The sequence below is a fragment of the Marmota flaviventris genome, chromosome 15, assembly GCF_047511675.1.
Source record: "Marmota flaviventris isolate mMarFla1 chromosome 15, mMarFla1.hap1, whole genome shotgun sequence".
NCBI classification, from domain to species: domain Eukaryota; kingdom Metazoa; phylum Chordata; class Mammalia; order Rodentia; family Sciuridae; genus Marmota; species Marmota flaviventris.
Window position 1 is genome coordinate 82,875,997 of NC_092512.1, and position 22,269 is coordinate 82,898,265.

Below are 22,269 nucleotides of genomic sequence, written 5' to 3' on the forward strand. Positions count from 1 at the left end.
GCTTACAATCCCTTCTATTAAACTCAGGAGTGCTCTACTGCTGAGTTACATGCCTAGCCCTTTAATTTTTTTCAGACAGCATCTCAATTTGCCAAGGTTGGCCTCAAATTGTGTTCCTCCTGCTTCAGTCTCTCAAGTTGTTGGGATTACAGGCAAGCAGCACCATGCCAAGTCCCATGGCTACCCATTCAAAATTGCATATTGGCCAAATGCAAGGAAGTACATTTGTATCTGTGACTAGATCTGGATAGTAAAGAAAATAAATTGTTTAAGGTTGAGAGGCAAAAAAGCTTCAAGCTTAAGGAAAAAACCCCAAATCTTATTCTAAATAACAGATTCTATTCCACAACTATTTTCTAGTATATTTTTTATATTATTTTTAGCCAAAGAGAAAAAAAATATTTCCCCTTTGATATTGTATTCTCTTTTTCCTTTTTAAACCTTTAATACTAAAATCCTTAATAATTTATGGGACAACAATGTGAAGAAATATTATATATGTAATAAAATAGTACAAAAATACTAAATAAATCATGCACAAAATGTTTAATAAAACATCATGTAAAAATGCATGAAGTAGCTGGGTACAATGGTGCACACCTGTAATCCCAGTGTCCCAGGAGGCTGAGGAAGGAGGATAGTAAGTTTGAGGCCAGCTTAGGCAATTTAGTCAGGCCCTGTCTCAAAATAAAAAATAAAAAGGAGGGGGCATGTAGCTCAGTGGTAGAATATCCCTGGGTTCAACCTCCAGTACTTTTTTTTGTTAAACAACAAACAAACAAAAAAACAAAAACACAAACCAAAACAATGGATCATGAAAAATAGCAAGGGTAATTTAATTGCAACAATTAGAAAAATAAGGATACAAATGAGTACAAACTAAAGAAAATATGAAAAAAATATCAAAATAGTTGTATATGTTGGTTGTAGAGGTTGAGTATCTCTTATCCAACATGTTTTGGATCAGAAATGTTTCTAAATTTGTATTTTTTATAATTTTGGAATATTTGCACATACATAATGACCTATCTTGGAGATGAGTCCCAAGTATGAATAAAAAAAACTCTGATGTTTTATATATACTTTGTACACATAGCTTGAGGTAATTTTATACACTATTTTTAGTGTATCTACATTAGGTCAGTTGTGAATTGTCTACTTGCTGTGGTGTTCAGAAAGTTTCAGATTTGGGGGATTTCAGATTAGGGATTCTCAATCTGTATTAAAATGGTGGGATAATTAGGTATGTTTCATCTATGACATATAATATTCATCAGAAATAAAATCCTTTATAATTATACTTAAGTTTATTGAAAATGTTTCCAAATATCTAGAATGTCACAACAAAGATTTTAATTTTCACTTTCAAAAAGTAAACAACAGGGCTGGGGCTGTAGCTCAATAGTAGAACACCTGCCTCGCACGTTTGAAGCACTGGGTTCAATCCTCAGCACCACATAAAAATAAATAAAGAAAGATATTGGGCCCATATAAAACTAAACAAAAAAAATTTTAAAAAGTAAACAAAAATAAAAACAGCATTTCCTTCATCATTCTTTCCCTTATATATATTTATCGGTATGTTATTTATACATAATACTGGGATTTGTTGTTACATTCTCCTACATGTACAAAATATAACAATATAATTTGGTCAGTTTTGTTCCCAAGCACCTCCTCCACCCCCTGCCCATTTTACCCCTTACAGAAACTAAGTTCTTAGGTGTCCTCAGACTTAAAAACAGAAATCACCACCTCTCCTACCCATCATCTGTAATACAGGTAATATTAATTTCAACATCCATAAAAGTCATTTAAAATTAGGTGTTGTTTTAAATAGATAGTATATTATGACATCAAAAAGATGGTTACAAATACAACTCAGAAGAATGGGGAAATCTACCCTCTTTTTTAAAAAATAATTTTTAGTTGTTGATAGATCTTTCTTTTATTTATTTATATGTGGTGCTGAGAATCGAATCCTGTGCCTCACACATACCAGGCAAGTGCAGTACCACTGAACTACAACCCCAGCCTGAAATCTACCCTCTTAATGCCAAATGCAAAGAGAAGAAAATTATGCTAAGGGATAGACTTGTAACTAGGTAAATTATCTACTGCGATGTGATCACTTCAAGATTTATATAAAAGAAGAACAGAGGACAAGAATTAACTTTTTTGTTGTTGTTATAAAAGTAATAAATGACCATTATATAAAACCTGGAAAAATCAGAAGCAGAAAGGAGAAAACAATCATTAGGCAGAAAGCAGTGAACAATGGTGTGATCTTTCTACCTCTTTCTTTGAATACTGCACAGTTGTAATCACATTTCACAAATAAATTTCAGCATCCCCCTCCTCAATGTTATTATGTAACTTTTTCTGTAGTACTGAGGATTGAGTATAGGGGCATTCTACCACTGAGCTACATACCTAGCCCTTTATTATTATTATTATTTTAAATTTTGAGGCATTATTTTGCTATTTTGCTTCCTAAGTAGCCTCAGTTGGCCTTGAACTTGTGATCCTCCTTCCTCAGCTTCCTGAGTCACTGGTATTACAGGTAAGTGCTGCCATAACTAGCTCATCAGACTTTCTTTATGTCATCATATGATAAATATAATGAATCAGTTATCGTTTATAAGGTTTCTACACTAACCCACAGAAACCCTTACAAATGCAACGGGCAGAAGGACAGCTACTGGGAGAGATGGCATGAAAGACCCATGGAAAGAGAGGGTTATTAAGAATCCTCTGGAGGGAAATAGAGTGAGGAACCCAAAGGAGAAGTAGGGAAGAGGGAGGAAAAAGGGAAACAGAGACAGTAGTAGGGCAGGGGATAGAAGGAAAGCAACATGTGAGGGTCAAGAGAGTAGTAAGGGAAAGGGTAGGGTGAGGACTGTGGCCAGGCTGTTAAGGAACCAGGTCAGTAATGGCAAAGATGTGAAGGAAGCAAACAGTATGCAAATTGGAAAAAGCCAATGGAAAAATTAGTTGATTAGAAGTTTACTACTGGGCAGCCAATCTCAGCAGAGAAGTGTAAACTAAAGATTGAATGCAATTAAAGGGGGTGAGAACAGAATGTAAACCCCTCACATGGAGAGAGGCTGCTTCTTCAAGTAGTTTAGCAAGGTGAGTCTGGAGGCACAGTTAACTGTGTAACCTGAGTCTGATTTCAACATATGCACTATGGAGCTATCATTAAAATAACAGCGAAGACTACTGAGTTACTTTTCCATGCCAGGCACATTGCTTAGGCATGTTGCTGCTATAGCTCAATAAAGCATCATGGATACCTTACAAAGTAGGTGCTATTATTATTATTAAAAGCTTAAAATTGAAGAAACTGAGGTTGAAATATTAGTTTACTAAGATGATAAGCCCAGGAATGGAGAAGCTGGGTTTGAGCTAACACCTGGAAAGCGTATTCTTAGGTCACAAAAAAACTGACTTGTTTTTTGGTACAGCAAAGAGCCCCAAAGGGACAATTTAAAGGGAAATGCTCATTTTTTTGGAGGAAAATACTAATTCTTTTTCTCTTTTTCAGTCCTGGAGATGGAATTCAGATAATCATGCAGTCATGCTTGAAAGTACTCTACCACTGAATTACACGCTAGTTCTTTTTTATTTTGAGACAAGGTCTCACAAAGTTGCCCAGGGTAGCCTTGGACTTGTGATCTTCCTGCCTGAGCCTCCCAAGTAGCAAGGATTCCAGGTGTGTATCACCACACTTGGCTGATATTAATTCTCGAAGTGGTAGAATGTAGGAGTCACTGCAGACTTAAGAATGGCTATGTCACCTTAAGATACAAATAAAGGGAGGATGGGACAATAGTAAGAAAAAAAGGAAGTATTTTCTGATTTTGAAAGTCATGAATGGCTAATATAGATAACTCAGAAAAGTAGAAAGAAAAAAGTCATCATCAGGCAGATGGCCATAAAGAACATGTATTTCTCCTGTAACATGCAAAAGCGATTGCACTGGGCTTCATGGAATTTTGTACTTGAACAAACTCAGGAGATTTGGGCAAACTGCCAATACAGTCCAAACTTCTTAGCAGAAACTAGAATGTTTTTCAGGGAACTGAGTATCCTGAGGGAATGGCTAGATGTAAAAGGACAACTGAAATTTGGAGGAGAGGAAAAAAAGAGTGTGCTTGGTTGCTCGACTTCCAAAGGAACAAGGATGGAACTGGTAAGTGATTCCCTTTGGGTATCCAGAAAAGAGGTTGGGCCCAAGAATCTGAAAAGCTAATGGAGAGAAATACTATGCATGAAGAGGGATGGTTGGAAAGGATAGTCAAGACTATAAAATATCCCATAAGGTGAAAGAACAGTAATTCCTATCAGAAGTTGGGCAAATGTCAAGCTGCACATTGACATTTGCACTCATAATCTAGGATAGTTAACATTAAGGAAAATTATGAAATGTTCTTTAGTTCTGTCAATAAGAACAACCATTTTTGATAAGCTCATCTGCTGTTTCATCAGAATTGTCTGGTCAACATAAGCAAGGAAATTTTACCACCTTAAGAATATCTGTGTCTATTTTTCCCAAAGGTAACAAGCTTTTTGCATCAACCAGATAACATTATATAAATGTTATTCCTTATCAGCAGGTGTTTGTTCATAGGTTACTTAAAAGTAAGAGTAACAATCAAAGTTCCTGCTTATAAAGTCAACCTGATCTGAAAGAGAAAATGGATTCAGGTCATGGAAGACACAAGACCATACCAAAAGGAATCTTTCATTCACGAGTTATTTTACTTCATTTTCATCAAAATAGGAAGCAAGAAAACAAGATCCCAGGAACACAGCACCATGTACTGCTATCCCTTCTTTTCATATTTAAACCTACTCCAAAAGTATTGGGAGCTCTTGGGTCAAACCATACCTCAGTCTCTTGTCTACTCAATAATTATTACTGTATTAAAAAAAAAAAAACTGGAAAAGAAAGAAAAGACAGTTATCAGTACCATTTCTCTTTAGACAAATATATAATTATTTCTTTACGCTATCATAGACATATTACAGAAAGGGAAGTGGGGCATTAGTGACCAGGTGACTGGTTCACAAGGACCCTGGAGCTGACAAAAGAGAATGGGCTTGCATTCTTCAATTTGGTCAAGTGGACTCTGCAAAGCTCTTACTTCCAATGGAATATACATATGCACGGTAGACAGTGACAGGGCACAATTGCTTTTAAAAAATATAATACACAGCTAAAACTAAAGTCAACACACTGGAATATACTTATAGGTAGTTAAATGCAACACTGCAACAAATTTGTTCAGTACTAAATTGCTATTATTCCCCAAACTGCAAAGTTACTTTCCCCCCACCCCTTTGCACACTCAAATTTCTTATCTTTTCCTTTTGTGATACACAGCTAATTGTTTAAAGGAATACTCCAAGAGGAACTAGTGACAAATTAGAAAAATAAGAGCAAACACTCCTTAAAGACTAAAACAAACCACATCACCAACAACTACAAAGGTTATTAAAAATCTAGATAACAGTCTTGCTGCACAAGATATATCACTGCATGTTTCACTGGCTTGCTACAGATAATTTGGAATTCAGACTTTTTCTTATGTTTAAAAAATGGTAAAGTTTACTATTTATCTAGAATTGGATTTGTAGAAATAATCATCATGCACAAATTCTGAGTGTAACCTTAAATTGCCCACTAACTACTGAAAGGCATTTAATCGTCACATTGAAGGATTTTCCTCATTGGGGAAAATAATTTCTATTCAACTGGAGCTACACTCAAGATATACTCTTCATTTTTTATATATTTTTTTGCATCATAATTATAAATAATAGTGGGATTCGCTGGTACATATTTGTACATGCATTCAATAGAACAATACAGTTAGTCAGTTTCATTGCCCTATACCTAGACTTTTCCCTTCCTCTAATTCTATTGGTGTTCCTTCTATTTTCATGAGATCTTTCCCCACATTTTCTTTTTTTTTTCTCTCTAGCTTCCACCCATGAGAAAAAACATATAACTCTTGACTTTCTGAGTTTGACTTATTTCACTTTAACATAATGCTCCTCAAATTGCACCCATTTTCCTACAAATGACATGATTTCATTCTTCTTTATGGTTGAATAAAACCCCATTGTGTATGTAAGCCATGTTTTTATTTTTTAAACATTTTTTTATTTGTAGATAGACACAATATCTTTATTTATTTTTATGTGGTGCTGGGGATCGAACCCATTGCCTCACACTTGCAAGGCAAGCGCTCTGTCACTGAGCTACAGCCCCAACCACATTTTCTTTATGGTTTGGCTATTGTGAATTGTGCTGCTATAAACATGAATATGCATATTGTTATAGTATGCTGACTTTAATTCTTTAAGATAAATAATGAGAAATGATATAGCTGGGTCATATAGTGCTTCTATTCCTTATATTTTGAGAAACCTCCATACTGATTTCCATAGTGGCTGTACTAATTTATAATCCCACCCAAGTATATAAGGGTTCCTTTTCCCCACATCCTTTCCAGCACTTATTATCATTTGTATTCTTGATAGCTGCCATTCTAACTGATTGAAATCTCAGTGTAGATTTGATTTGCATTTCCCTGACTGCTAAAGATATTAAACATTTTTTGTTGGCCATTTGTATTTCTTCTCCTGAGAAGTCTCTGTTTAGTTCATTTGCCCATTTATTGACTGAGTTATCTGGATTTTCGGTGTTAAGTGCTTTATATATTCTGGATATTAATCTCCTGTTTTAAGAATAGCTAGCAAAAGGCATACACCTGTAATCCCAGCAGCTCAGGAGGTTGAGACAGGAGGATCAAGAGTGCAAAGCCAGCCTCAGCAAAAGAAAGGCACTAAGCAACTCAGTGAGACCCTGTCTCTAAATAAAAACACAAAATAGGGCTGGGGATGTGGCTTAGTAGTCAAGTGCCCCTGAGTTCAATTCCCAGTAACCCACTTGCCCCCCAAAAAGGAGCTAGCAAAGATTTTCTTATTCTGTAGGTTCTCTCTTCATGCTTTTATTTCCTTTGTTGTACAAAGGCTTTTTAATTGGATGCTATCCATTTATTAATTCTTGTGATCATTTCCTGGGCTTTTTTTGCATCCTACTGAGGGAGTTGTTTCCTGCGCCTATATGTTGGGGTGTTTTCTTCTAGCAGTTGTAAACTTTCTGGTCTAATTCCCAGGTCTTTGATCCATTTTAAGTGAACTATCATGAAGGGTGAGAGATAGGGATCTAGTTTCATTCTTCTACACATAGATTATCTGGTTTTCCCAGCATCATTTGTTTAAAAGGCTCTTTTCTCCAACTTAAGGACACAGTCTTTATGTGGTATAAAAATTTGTATCAGGGCTGGGTTGTGGCTCAGTGGTAGAGCACTCGCCTACGTGTGAGGCCCTGGGTTTGATCCTCAGCACCACATAAAAAAGTAAATAAAATAAAGGTATTGTGTCCAACTACAACTTAAAAAAAATTTAAAAAAATGTATCAAAGTTAAAGATTTTTGCTTTAAAGAATATTAGAATTACAATATAAAAATGCACCCAGCATAGCTCTTTTCAACATTAGCATCAAAGTACAGAAGTGACTTCTTTAAATCAATTAAGGAACTGACAAGTTTTCTGCATATCTCCAAAGACACCAAAGGCATATCAGTTTGGAAATGAGATGAATCTACCTATACAAGCTGAGCCACATCATGGGTACTGGGTTCTGTCTTTACAATTTAATTCGGTAACAATGATGCAGCTTAGCATGCTTTTAGAAATGAGAAATATATATAGCAAACATTACATAATCAGTTCCTGGATTTATGTCCGATTTAGGAAATAACTAAGCATGTACAGATTAGAACTGCCATCACAGTTCATAATCTCCCAGCACTTTGTCAATTAGTTTAAGTTTTTGTACACTGGATTCAGAGGATATTTTTGCTCGTGGTAATTTGCTCCAGGAAGCTGTGATTTTCTGTATCTGCCTGTCAATTCAATTTTGGGGGCAGTGGTTTGTCCTCTGACCTCAATTCTCTGACGGAGCTAGGAAGTATTTATTCTTAATATGCTCAGCTTTTTTTTCTTGTTGGGAAGAGAGGAGTGATGACTTCCAAGCTCTGTAAATGCCAGATTCGTAACTAGAAATCAGAATTCCTGTTCTTGATTGCTTCATTTTGACTTCTTTAAAAACTGTCTTGTTAAAGTTCCTGAATGTTTAGGATCTACCATCTCTTCCATGGTTAGCTTTAGAAATATTTTTAATCTGTTTCTTCAATTTTGTATATTTGGTTCCTCTGTGTACCAGGCAGTTAAACGTACCATTTTCATAAAACACCCAAGAACAAACTTGATTTTTTTCCTTTGTGTTCATTGTCTGCCACTTTATGTTATTAGTGTAGTTTTACAGGATTCTAGTCAAAAAAGGGAAAAAGACTCCCTGTGACTAAAATCCATGTCTTAAATTTTTTGATTTTATTCTTAGCCTTTAGCAGAGTAATAGCAAGGGAGCAGGACTCAACTTCTTGTTAATAGTAAACTCAAAATTTACTGATATTTATTAAATATCCATATTTATTTAAATTATATAAAACCAAATCTGAAGAAAAATTAATGTGGCTCTAATCCAATAGGACAAACCAGAATTAAATAACCGCATGAGATCAGCAAGAGATGCATATGCTGCGATGTCAGCCAGTGCCATGGGTGACCCCAAGTCTCTTGCAACATTTCAACATTTGTTATTTCAGTACTATATGGCATTACTTCAGTGGGAGGAAGTGGATCCTAGGAACAGCTCAGAACTGACCATTCCTCCTTTCTGTCCCTCTCCCAAATTCAGAGGCTCTAAGTTTAGTTCCAGGGAATGACTCCCAGTGTATTGCTCCTAATGGCATGCAGACTGATGACATTGTTTGCTTCTAGATTCATTCACATTTAGTGAAATCACAATTTCTTCAAATCCACACTCTTGTCAAGTTCTGCCAGATATCTTAATAGAGCTGCTGGAGTTACACTATAGGCTTCATCATATTTTCTATGACTCTAGGGAGAATGGGTGAGCCCCCAGATCTTCCCCATATATCCAGTGAACTGTGTCCATGATATGGTGTTCCCTTCAGGGTAACTCAGTGAGCAGTCAGGTCCACCAGTGAGCAGTATCACTCACGTCCCTCCCTGTGACCTGTTTTTACAGAAGTTCTTTCTTCATACACAACATTTTGGAGAGAGGGAAGAATAGAAAATCTTATATATTTTCATCTATGTTAGTTAATAAAACAGAAGTAGGTTATTCAGTTGATGAGGGCAAGGCTAGAACTATACAAGAGAGCCTGTCTTTTCTTCTTTTTTTTCCTCAGACTGTCTCTTATTCTGGTAAATGGAATATCAGGATTCTCCACAGAGTTATGTGATGACATGGCAGCCAGCAGCTGCCCTCTGGCACAGTATGTAAATGAACCCAATCACCCCTTGGGTTTTCCCCTCTCCTTTCCCTCTTTATGGAGAACACAGAATCATAGGGAGTTAACTAGCTTAAGTTTGCTCTGTACTTTAACAGTAGGCAGGAAGCCAAACTGCAAATACAATGACTGGATTCAGTTTTACAAGCAAACACTGGAACTGAGTTCACCCTAGTCCGGGAAGAATGCCTCCAATCAGAACTAGCAGGAAATCCAATTCAAAACAGGGTGTGTCATCCACAATTCACAGTGTGGCCTTTATTTACACTTTTCATGAAGTTCTTTGGAAATTAGACTTTCCTTTTGAAAAGGTCCCCACAAAAGACTAAATTTTGCTCAAGTGATATTAGAATTACTTTTGCAGGAAATGTGTGAATTCCTATAAGCAGCTCTCTTTGTAGAGATTGTTGTTAGCTCTGCTCTTTCTCCTTTGGTTACTGATTGTTAAGGTCTTAGAAGGTAGCAATAATTACTTCTCCCACTTCATTTCCCTTCCAACCTCTGAGCTTTCTGACATCATGTGCTTTCAACTCCCCTCTTGCCTCTGGGTCATTTGAATAATTAGTATGAAAATGCTTTGATATCCTGAGAGAATTAGGACACACATACTTTGGCCTAAGCACCTCTTGAACTGTGCTAGGAGGTTTCCATGACTGTTGTGCCTCTAGCTGGCCAAACTGTCACATGGCCTCGAGGAAGAACATAAACAACAAACACTGAGGGCCCAAAGGCATATAGTTCCACAAGGTCTAGTCAGGAGAGGTCAGGACCTTCACCTGCCATCTATCGCTGGCATTACCAAAATGGTGCTATGATTACAAAAGTGCAGAGGGATTATGGTCAGGCCCATGAAACAGTGAGACAAATGCCAGTTAGAAACATCTTAATCTCGATATATATGAGGGGAGAGTATAGAAAAAATGATGAAGTACAGGCTTCCTAAACTGAAAGGTTTACGTTATGACAAAAGGGAGAATATTTCTAATCTACACAATATTAATATGAATTTATAATATTTAACATAATCTAGCTTTAGGTATAGAATTGCCAGATTTACCAAATAAAATACAAGATTCCCAGTTAAATGTAAATTCAGAATAAACAATGTATGATTTTTTGTAGTATATGCCTCATAGTTTATCTGAAATTCATATTTACCTGGTAATATGATTCAGGTATCAATTCAAATAAATTCATTCCTAAAATAACTTTTGGTTCTAGGAGTTTGAAATTGTGATTTGAACGAATACCGTGCACCTGTGCCTGACACTTCAGGATATTCAGCTTCACAGTGTCCATTAATGGGGTCTGTAGATAATGCTGCCTTATTTTCTCCCAATATAAGAAAAGAGAGGGGCTCTTCACAACCAGTGCTCAAAAACTAAAATTTTGTCACCAGAGAAACTAGGTTTTATATAATGGTACATATCACATTTCTGTTTTTTCTAGCACTTTTTGTGAAGACTGAGGCCTGATCATGCTGATTTAGTATTAAAAGAAAAATCTGAGAGGCACCCATAGGCTGCATAACACTATGTAACAAAGAGAAGAGTGAAGACTGTGGATACAACAAGACTTGGTGAGCTATACCACCAAACAGTATGGACACAGACTAACACTGAAGATAGTGAGGAAAAAAAGATGGTTACTGCATCAGTTAACCTGTAGACAACTTGTCCCCAGCTGGACTGTGGGATTTGTAAAATGCTCAAGTTTTAAGTTATACCTTTTTATCCTCTGGAGTCAGTTGCCCTTTCTCTCCAAAGCACACACAGTCTTCAAACCTCCCTGAACACGTAAAAATATCTTTCTCTCAAGCTGGGTCCACACTGATCCATATTTAGCCAGAACTGACCTTTGTGAGCACAATTCCCACTAGAGACTCGCTTTGTGCTATGCCTCAGTCTTCTCAATTTGGATAGAGTCAAAACTCCATGGGTTTTAGGTAAAAACACACAAGAGCAGTATTAAAGTTCAAATTCCACACACACACAAAAATCTTGCTTAAAAATTTAAATCTTTATTTTAAAATGTTGCTTGCAAAACAATGCAGCAGAAACATCATCAGATATTTGTAGATATCACAAATAATGCATAATAAAGAGATTTCTCAGAAAGAGACTATACCACCTGAAGGGGGAAAAAAAAATCTGTCCAAAACCAAGAGCACTCAATTAAATAAAACACTTTTTAGGATTAAATAATGATTAAAAATAAGAAGATAGGTTTTAAAACCACATTTAAAAAATTCAGCTAAATGAGCAAAGCTACAGAGTATTGAGCATACAAAACATAGTAATATTTTGTGATTTTTTAAAAAATATGAATGTATTTGTACTGCAATCAACCTCTGCTGCAGGGAAGTCAGGGAATTATTAGTCTAGGGTCACTTGGATAGCTAGGACATGAAAACTTCCTCTTTCCCTTTAGTTCATAGGCCCTTTGCATTTCTAGGCTGACTCTGACCAAGCCTTCAGCAGGCCCTTCCTGCTGCTGACAACTAAATGGAGAAAATAAATAAAACTTAAGTTATTTTCTTCCCAAATTTGGGGATAGGAAATATGTAAGGAAAAACACATGTGGGCAAATACAGTCACATATTACAGATGCTGCACAAACCAGAGAATCAAAGCACATGCTCCATGGAAAAGCTAGTGGGAACAGGATGATACTTTGCACCTACAATTCTTTTTCTCTTGCCCATGACTTCCTACAAACTAGAAACATCCTTCATTAACATAAAATGCTTCCCTATCTTGCTGATTAGATTTCCATCTACAAAAACTAACTGGAATGCTTCTCAAGGCAAAATGGATCTCCTCCATTAGAACAGACAACCACAACAACATCTGGGTATTGTTTTTGGTATCCTTCTCATAGGTTCTGTGTTTTCTTCATTTAGAGACACACATGGTCCATAATATCCAAGACAGAGATTTCTGGTTTTAATTATTTGTGCTTAAGAAAAGAATGAATGTGAAACATGGTTATTGCCAGTTTATTAGTCAAAGCCCCTCCAATTAAATCTCTATGATAAAACTAACATTATCCTCAAATTTTCCTTGGAGAAAGCCCCTTAGAAAGAAATCATGCTTCCAAGACATAAATGGATTCTATCCAGTCTGCTTCAGCTCTGACATTTCACACTTAGGAATCTCCCCATTGTCACATGACTTGGATCCAATATCCATTCTTAAAATGCTACATGTATCTTCCTTATTTTACTTCTGAGCGAGGCCATGTATATACTTATATAGAAGCTGTATGGTGTAGTAAGATATTTTGGCAATTTTGACAGCCATGTCCTGGGAAAATTCTTTTTATTTTATTTTTCCCCTGATGAAAAGTAACTAATTATTTATTTAGTTTTGCTCACCTACATTCCATTAATATTAAAGGCAGAATTAGTTGTAACTGTCTTGGGAAAATTCTTTGAGCCCCATCCAGTTTGTTCAAATTTTCACAGGGTCATCAACAACTCAAGAAAACTTGGCATTCCTAGTTTACAGTATGCTAAACACTAGAGCAAGTCTAAGACAAAAATGGCCTTTCTTCTGAAGTCATGTCCAGTGTCATATAACTCTGTGGTCATAAAACTCAGTTTTGTATAACTCAGTGTGAACTGGTGGGAAATTTAGGAAACCATCTGCAAATTTACAATAATGCCTCCTTTACATGTATGTTAAGAATGAAAAGAAATAGCCCTAAACCAGCCATTAGAGAACATAGTTATAGAGGTTATTCAAACAATTTAAAATAGAACTCCTATGTGATCTAGCAATGCTGCCACTGGATTTAAACCCAAATAAAGTGAAATCAGTTTGTCAAAGAGATATCTGTACTCTCCTGTTCATTGCAGTATTTGATTCACAGTTGCCAAGAAATGCAAAGTACCTAAGTGTCCATCACATAATGAACAGAAACCAGGCATGGTGGTGCATGTCTGCAGTCCCAAAATCTTGGGAGGCTGAAGCAGGACAATCACAAGTTCAAAGCCAGCCTCAGCATCTTAGGGAGATCCTGTCTCAAAATGAAAAATAAAAAAGGCTGGAGATGTGGCTCAGTGGTTAAGTGCCCTTGGGTTCAACTGGAAGGAAGGAAGGAAGGAAGGAAGGAAGGAAGGAAGGAAGGAAGGAAGGGAGGGAGGGAGGGAGGGAGGGAGAGGGAAGGAAGGAAGGGTAGAAGGAAGGAAGGAAGGGTAGAAGGAAGGAAGGAAAATGAACGGATTAAAGAAAATGTGGTACATACACATGACAGAATACTATTCAGCCATAAAAAGAATGAAATCCAATCATTTGCAGCAATATAGATAGAATTAGAGAGTATTAGGTTAAGTGAAGTAAGCCAGGCACATAAAGATAAGTACTGCATGATCTCATTCATGGCATCTAAAAAAGTTAATCTCCTAGATGTTGAGAATAGAATGGTGGTTACCAGGGACCGAGGAGAGTAGGGGCAGGGAGGAATGGGAAAAGGATGATCCATGGATGCTAAGTTATACATAGGAACAAGAAGTTCTGATGTATTACTATACAGTATGGTGACTATAGATAAAAAATAAAGTTCTGTGTGTTTCAGAAAGTTAGAAGAAAGGGTTTTGGAAGTCTTCACCATGAAGAAATGATGAATGTTTGAGGAGATAAGTATGTTTAACTTGATTTACACATCTTCAGTGTATACACGTATGGAACATTACATGGTACCCTATTAAAATGTACAATTTTAGTGTTTTTTATGTATCAATTAAAAAAATAAAAATTAAATAATTAAAAAAGAATTAGCCCCCACAAAGCATTAAATATGTATAGCTTCTTTTTAAAAGAAGTAAGATAGGAATTTTCATGCCAACATTGTATTGGGCTGCCAAAGGTCAGATTGGGTGGGGTGGGAATTGGCTAAGGGACTAAGAGAGAAAATTCAAGATTTTTAAGCTAAATGTTAAAAAGAACAAACAAAATAGTCTTTAGTCAGATTTCTTGGAGCTTTCCTGATACAAGCATAAAATGCAACAATTCAAGTTTTGTTTAACTTATATCAAGGAAACATTCAGAATGTATACCAATTTCAGTAAGAAGCAAAATGATGAACAGAACAGGTTCCTGCCATCTGTGGGGCTCACAAATGCCAAATTATTAATGAGCCAGGGGATCATTACAAGCTAGTTGATCAATATATGAATGTGAAATAATACTTATTAAAAAATGTCTCCCCACATTAAAAGAGGCATATTGCTAAAATTCCTTTTTAGAATTTTTCAGAAAAATTGAGAAACAAAAATAACTAACCAGGAACCAAGTAATAGATACTCCCTATTCAAAGTTCTTGCAACAAGAGTATTTTATTTATAGTAAGTTCAGATTATAAAATCCTTAGTAGCTAACCCTCCTTTTTCCCATATGACTCAGGATAAATTTGTGTTATATTTATTGGTGCAAAAATCTGATATAATGGCAAGAGGGAGTATTTTAAAATCTGTTAGATTCTGTGCTTATGGACTAATTCAGTTATTTTTTATGTGCCTTGTTTGTAATTTTTTTAAAGATCATGTACCAAATCAAGCTGACTTACTTGTAAGTTATTCATACACATAAGATGCCAGGGTATTAAATTAGGGTGAGGCTTATTTCTTACAATTGTGAATGCAAATGCATATTTGTAATCTTGCATATTTTGTCAGTTTCCTTTCAGAATGATAAAAGTGCCCCCCTGCCCAAACTTTGCTATATAGCTTATAAGAATGTATAGCCAGGTCAGAGAACAGCCAATTCTGTCATATTCTTCTTCTTTAAAAAAAAAATTTTTTTTTTAGTTGTAGATGGACACAATACCTTTATTTGTTTATTTTTATGTGGTGCTGGGGATTGAACCTAGCCTCACGCATGCTAGGCAAGCGGTCTACCATTGACCCCCTTTCGTATTCTTGATCATGCATTTCCAATTACTAAAATAATTCCAACCTATAGTTCTTTGATGGAATCTTAAAGCTTAGATGTCAAAGGTTTTATGAATTATTCACATCTCTTCACCTTGCTAACACAGACTTAAAAAATAACATAAGATGTGATAATAAAATGCACTATCATCTCAGTTCCAGAGAGTGACTGTCATTGACTGTATGCTTCCTACCACATCAGGCACAGTATCTGAATACACAATGAAACCATCAGAACATCTTGTCTGAATAGACAGAAAAATATCATAAAACATGAAAAATATTTTTTCAAAAAAGGAAATGTTAAACATTTGTACTCTGCTACTAAAGATAATTTGGAGATGTCTAAGAAAAAAATGATTACTAACAAGAGAATGTCCAGTCAACCAGATGGAACACTAGGTTCTATAGTTGAATTGCTATTATAAGTTCCTGAATCTAGCAAGGAGAATGCTATAAGAACTTCATCTAAACTTGTAGTAGGCCTGCATGTCCAGGCTGGGATAAAACTGGAACTAACAAAGCTGCTGGCTACCTGTCAGACCCAAGTACCCATGAAGCGCTACTGATAACTTTTTCATGTAGAGTCTATCTCTGAATATTCATTGAATAGTCTATAATTATTTAAAATGTTTTTAATTCCTTAAAAGAACAAAGTAAAAGCTCACACTCTAGAAAATTTAGCTAAAAAGAGAAGAATGTAAAAGAATAGCTATCAACATAAGAAACAGAACATATAGGGAAGAAACAAGATTGTATGATGCATAAGAATATATTTTATGATAAAGGAAACATTTAAGAAAAGCCTACTGCCCTCTATGCACTGAGAGCAGCCCCTACAGGGGCCTGTGGTCAAGGATATACACATTCCAGTAAGCAATGGGTATGTGTGGGAAAGGGAGGGCTAGTATCAAAGTAGAGAAATACTGATGAGGAACTTTGCATTTTGTTGCTGATTTTCATTTTGTAGGTAACAGTGACTAAATTTTTTACTGGGGTATTTCAGAATTTAAAAGTGTGTCCTGACTGGATATGGTGGTGCATGCTTGTAATCTCAGGGACTTGGGAGGCTGATGTAGGAGGATCACAGGTTTGAGGCCAGTCTTAATAACTTATGTGAGGTCCTAGACAACTTAGCAAGACCCTGTCTCAAAATGCCCCTGGGTGTGCAATCTTCTCTTGAAAAAAAAAAAAAGTGTATCATGTGTGCAACATCAAGATTTATTAAATGAAATACCACTTCATGTTGATGTATTACAATAACAATTATTAAAAACATGAAAAATAACAAGTGTTTGTGAGAATTTAGAGAAACTTAAACTCTCTTACATCGCTGGTGGAAATGTAAGCTGTAACTACGCTGCTGGGGATATAGTTCAGTAGGAGAGCACTTGCCTACCATATACAAGTCCATGGATTTGATACCCAGCAATACAGATGTTTTTTTTTTGTGTGTGTGTGTGTGTATGTGGTGAGGAGGTAAAGATATAGCTTCTATGAAAAACAATATGGTTGTTCTTTAAGAAGTTCAACAGAATCACCATTTAATCTAGCAATTCCACTCCCATATATACATACATACATATAACTGAAAGCCGGGACTAAATAGCTACTTGTACACCTATGTACATAGCAACATTATTCACAATAGCCAGAGTTGGAAATAAATCAAATGCTAATCTAATTTTTCACCTTTTAGCAGAGGAAACTGGTAGATATAAAAGTTAAGTGACAAGCTTATTGTCAAGGAGCAAATGAGAATTGAAGCTTACAGCTACTGGGTGTCAAATATGCAGGTTAAGCTTCTATAACACTGTGTGCTACCCCTCTCCCTATGGGGCCTCTGTTCAAATACCATGTGCTCTTCTTTTTACCAATATTTTAAGAAACAATTTTTAAAAGAGTGTTCTATGATTCTGTTATTCCTTGTGGTTAACACATAACCATTAAAGTTTTTCAGCAGTCTATGAGAAAGATAGACCTCAGAAACAGAAGGATGTGATGACTTCTTTGAAAGTAGTCATCACTGCCAGTGAAACTGGCATGCTGTTTTGGGTGTCTCAAAGCATGATATGAATATAATTTACAGTATGCTGTTTATATTTCCAATTTTTCCTTTTAAGAAGTTTATATCTGTCACATATATGTTTTCCTTATCTCACTCACTAGATTGTGTTTTTATTTTGTGTCTCTCAAACTACTTTCAGTTGGCAGCTTAGAATCACATCAAAAGAAACCACTCCCCCAGACTTCAGCATAGATTTGAGCACACCCTCCTTAAATTTTGGGTCAAGCAACTCTATGTGTATTTTTGTACTCACATCCCTCCCTGACAACAGTGAACAAGGAGCACACCATCCCTTTCTTTGCATCCTCAGCACTGGTACAAAAAATTATTTAGTAGTGTTTGTGGAGCTGATGAATATGTTGAATGACAAAGAAATCTTAATCAGTAGTTAGGTTCAGACAATTGAACAAATAAATATAAAACATACAGGACAGAGCCAGGTAACAAATCTCTGTTCCACCCCCCTCAATTCTGGCCAGCTAATATATAAAGTTTTTAGTAAACTGTTATTCAATTCAGAGACTTCTTTTTTTAATATTTATTTTTTAGTTGGACACAATATCTTTATTTATTTTTATGTGGTGTTGCTGATCGAACCCAGGGCCTCACACATGCTAGGCGAGCGCTCTACTGCTGAGCCACAACCCCAGCCCAAAGACTTCTAATAATAAACATAAAAGTTGCAATACCAGGAGTTTTTTCTGGACCAACCCCTGCATGTAAGGGTTAATGTGACTGACATATTCTAGATCCCACTGTTAGTCAATACTGTAGCCTAAAGAGCCATGTGGTTCACCTGTGGGGCAAGTGGCAAAAGACAACAGTTAGTGACTCCAGAAAAAAACAACCTGTTTTCCAAATTCTAATAATAGACTATAGAAAAATACACTTAGACACACACCTAACCTAAGAACTTTTAGTCATCTTAAAGGTATTAGCAAGGATCCCATCCCCAAGCAACAGTCACTCCTTCCTCTAAAAAAGAAAAAAGAACATTATATTCACATATTTTGCTTGCTTCAGCCAAGAGCTCAAAAAACCCCTTCAATCCCTACTTTTGCTGGATTAGTCCACTGTATACTATGAGTCAGCACTTCTCCACATTTCTGGAAATTCCTTACCAGCAACATGATCTGAAACAGGAAGCCAGCTTTCCATTTTAATGTACAACAGGAAGTATTCAAATAGATTTCACCTAAACTGGAGAACTCTTGTTAGTATAACTGCTGTTATATCAAAACAAATGAGAAACTAATGAAAGGCACTGATTTTAAAGATTATTTTATTTTAAAATGTAGATACACGATCAGGATTAGCTAAATCAGTATAATGAATTTGAACAAAGGTACATCAGTGGGTAGGAGAAAAATACAAGTTTACCTTTCCATTTATCTGTTGCACACATTATATAGCTCTGGCACCCTCAGATATGTTTGTTATATTAAGAATTTGGTAAGTTTTGTTTTGAATATCTGGTTCGAACAGTAATATAATGGGAAGTAATAACATTGGAAATGCAAATATTTGAGGAAAAAACAGTAACAAAGGCTAAAATAGAACTTGCCTCTTTTCAAAGAATGGCTTGAATTTATTTGAATAGCACAAAATACTATTCCCCCCCCACCCCCCCACCCCGTACTAGGGATTAAATGCAAGACCTCTAATACTGAGCTACTCCATAGCCCTTTGTAATTTTATTTTAAAATTATTTATTTATTTTTGAGATAGGGTCTTGCTAAGTTGCCAAGGCTGGCATCCAACTTGCTATCTCCTGCCTCAGCATCTGAGTAGCTGTCATGGGCATGTACCACAGCAATTGGCAAAAAATACCCTAATGGATCACAGAGATTTTTTGCTCCAGAAGTTGACTTTTCAGAAGTTTAACAAACCTTAAAACAGTCTCTAGATTAACTATAGGGTCACTCATCAGGGTTCCTGCTTTTATATTTAGAAAGCTGCTTTCACAGTTAAAATTTCCCTACTTCTTAAAGAGAGTTTCAAGATTTAAGTTCAGTGAAAAGCCAAACAGCTCAGCTATTACAGTCATTAATAAATGTATTTAGCGTTTGTGCAGCATCAAAATGTAAGACATCTGGTTCTAATTTCAATTTTGGCTGAGAATAAAAGTACCTCCCCCACAATACTTTGATTATAAACTGTTCTTTTCCTCCTCTTTTTTTTTTCTTCTCTGGAAGCTGTTGTCCTTCATTCTTGCTGGAAGCCACCTGACCACTGCCAGGAAGAGGAATGCAAAACATTCCCAGGAGCGGCCCTGACGTCAGGGCCACATTCCACCTCTCCACAGTCAGGGCTGTCGGGAAGCTCTGGCCTCCAGCAAAACCCCTAGAAGAGATAGCAGCTGGGCCTGCACTAAATCATACTAAGAACTCCTTCATATTGTACTTTAAAAATGGACAGTATCTTGTGAATGCAGTGGGAAGGTGGTGGGTGGACGGATGGAGGGAAGACAAGAGAGAAAGCCAGAGAGGGAGAAAGAATAGGAACAAAAAGAGCTGGCTTTCTAAGAGACATTACTGTTAATCTTCACAACTATTTTTTGTTTGTTTGTTTTTGTGGGTGGAAAAAAGGGAAAAATAAGTAAGTAGCAATCTTCAGATGTCCATTTATCTTAGGCATCAGAGTGTAGACTGAGATGAACAACAGAAGAGTTTGGGCTTCAATCACCAGGCCTTCCTCTAGTAAACCACCTAGAAGCCCTGTCTCCAAACCCTTCTTGGGAGGAAGACAAAAATCCCATTCAGGGATGCTTTAGAAACACTAAGAAAGCAGTTGGTTCATTTTTAATAATGAGACATACTGCACATAGAAAATTGCACATATGGTTGGCATATAACATTTTGTCAAGATTGTGATTTATATTTCTTAGATTAATAATGAAACTATTAAGAATCTTGTTCTAACTATATCACAAGGTTATAAGATATTAAAGTACTCAGATGTTATTTGACTTCTCTGTTTGGTGGGTGTTGTAACATGTTACTAGGTAAAGATACCTGAAGTATATAACTGGAAATTTCATCACAGTTGTCAAAATATGCACCTGTAAATGGCATTCTCCTAGGCCCTAAAGGTAACCGAGTTTCTACCTTCTGCATAGAACAAATATCAAAAGGCCTAGATGCCAAATCATTCTGAAAAAATACAGACTTAGGGATATTTATAATGTCTCCTGCATACCCACCTCCTAGCTGTACCCCATGCGGTCACAGACAGGAAAGTCAGCATTGCAGATGCTGCCTCAGGGCTTCCTGACTTTCATGAGGGTCAGGAACAGTTGAGGCTACAGAGTAAGTATCTGGAGGCAAATAATGCATGATGAACATAATAAGCAAGAAGACCAAAGTAATGGTTTAAGTTATAGGGATATTTGGTGATAGACAGTTAATGAGGGGGTTCCTAGAACCAGAATAGCTGAGAAGCATTGGAAACTCTGGTCTGAGCTGTCAGTCAAGTGACAGAGGCCTGATGTGATCCAGCATGACTGTACCAACAGTCCCTCTTCTTGGCCTAGCTGAGTCAGTTGGAGGTCTACAGACTCTAACTAAAGGAGAGAGGTTGGGTCCTTTAAGGAAAGAGTATTCAATAATCTCGTCATGTAACTTAAAATTGCCATTCTGCCCTTTCCCAATGGATATACAGCTACTTTGGAGGAGAAATGGAAATAACCAAAGCTCTCAGGATTTGTTAGATGTTGTACCTGAACTGATGCTAATCCTCAAGGGATACCTGGGCATCCTGTCGGTTAAGTGGAAGGCTTCATGAGTGTCAAACACAAATGGAGTCTTACCTGTCTAGAACCTGAGTTTACACATGGAATACATACTCACAAATAGACAGAATTTCCACATTTGTGCCTGGACTCATGTACAGTAGTCCTCCCTTAACTGTGGGGATATATTTCAAAACTTCTAGTATTGAAACCTATCTGGCTTTCCCTATATTTAAATAACCATGAGAAAGTTTAATTTATAAATTAGGCACAGTAAGAGATTAATAATAATGACTAATAAAAGTTTATGCTGTAATAAAAATTATGTGAATGTGATTTCTCTCTCTTTCTCTCAGTATCTTATTGTATTGCAGATCTCAGCAACCTCAATTTTTGGTTTTCTTTTAATAAGTCAAGAATTTTCATCATAGCTTCTCTTTTTACATCCAAATTGACAGCACTACAACTCTGGCACTTTGAGGCCATTACTAAGTAGAATAAGGGTTATGTGAATAAAAACACTACACTACCACAGTTGAACTGATAACTGAAAAGGCTAAGTGACTAATGGGCAGGTAGTGTATAATTGTGGATATGCTGAATAAAGGTGATGCTTCCTGGCTTCAGGTAGAATTACACTAGATTTCATCACGGTATTCAGAATTATATACAATTTAAAACTTATGAAGTCTTGCTGGGCACAGTGATGCACACCTATAATCCCAGAGGCTTGGGAGGCTGAGGCAGGAGGATCGCAAGTTCAAAGCAGAACTCAACAACTGTGGGACACTATGATCAACTCAGGAGACCCTGTCTCAAAATAAGAAATAAAAAAGGATTGGGGAATGTGCCTCAGTGGTTAAGTGCCCCCTGGGTTAACTCCCTGGTATCAAACAAACAAACAAACAAACAAAAACAACCCAAAACAAAACAAAATTTTCCCCCACTTCCCAACTTACAAAGTGTTTATTTCTGGAATTTTTCACATAATATTTTTGGACTGCAGTTGACTTAAGGTATCTATAATTGTGGAAAGCAAAACTTTGAGTAATGGGGGACTACTGTGATATGGATTATTATGAAT

At 36.4% G+C, this 22,269-nt stretch overlaps 1 protein-coding gene and 1 long non-coding RNA gene across 7 annotated transcripts in view; one reads left to right on the forward strand and one right to left on the reverse strand.

Moving 5' to 3' along the window:
• Spidr (scaffold protein involved in DNA repair) overlaps positions 1-22,269 on the reverse strand; it is a 391,802-nt gene that overhangs the window by 153,355 nt on the left and 216,178 nt on the right. The window lies entirely within an intron of this gene.
• LOC114090582 (uncharacterized) lies at positions 1,378-21,507 on the forward strand. Of its 4 annotated transcripts, none has more exons than XR_003582384.2 (5): positions 1,378-3,715; positions 4,081-4,195; positions 10,905-11,034; positions 14,034-14,098; positions 19,651-21,507. It is a non-coding gene; the product is annotated as an uncharacterized lncRNA (long non-coding RNA). The 4 variants fall into 4 exon arrangements; XR_011704698.1 differs by having other exon boundaries at positions 1,378-2,563; positions 3,548-4,195; XR_003582383.2 differs by having other exon boundaries at positions 1,378-4,195.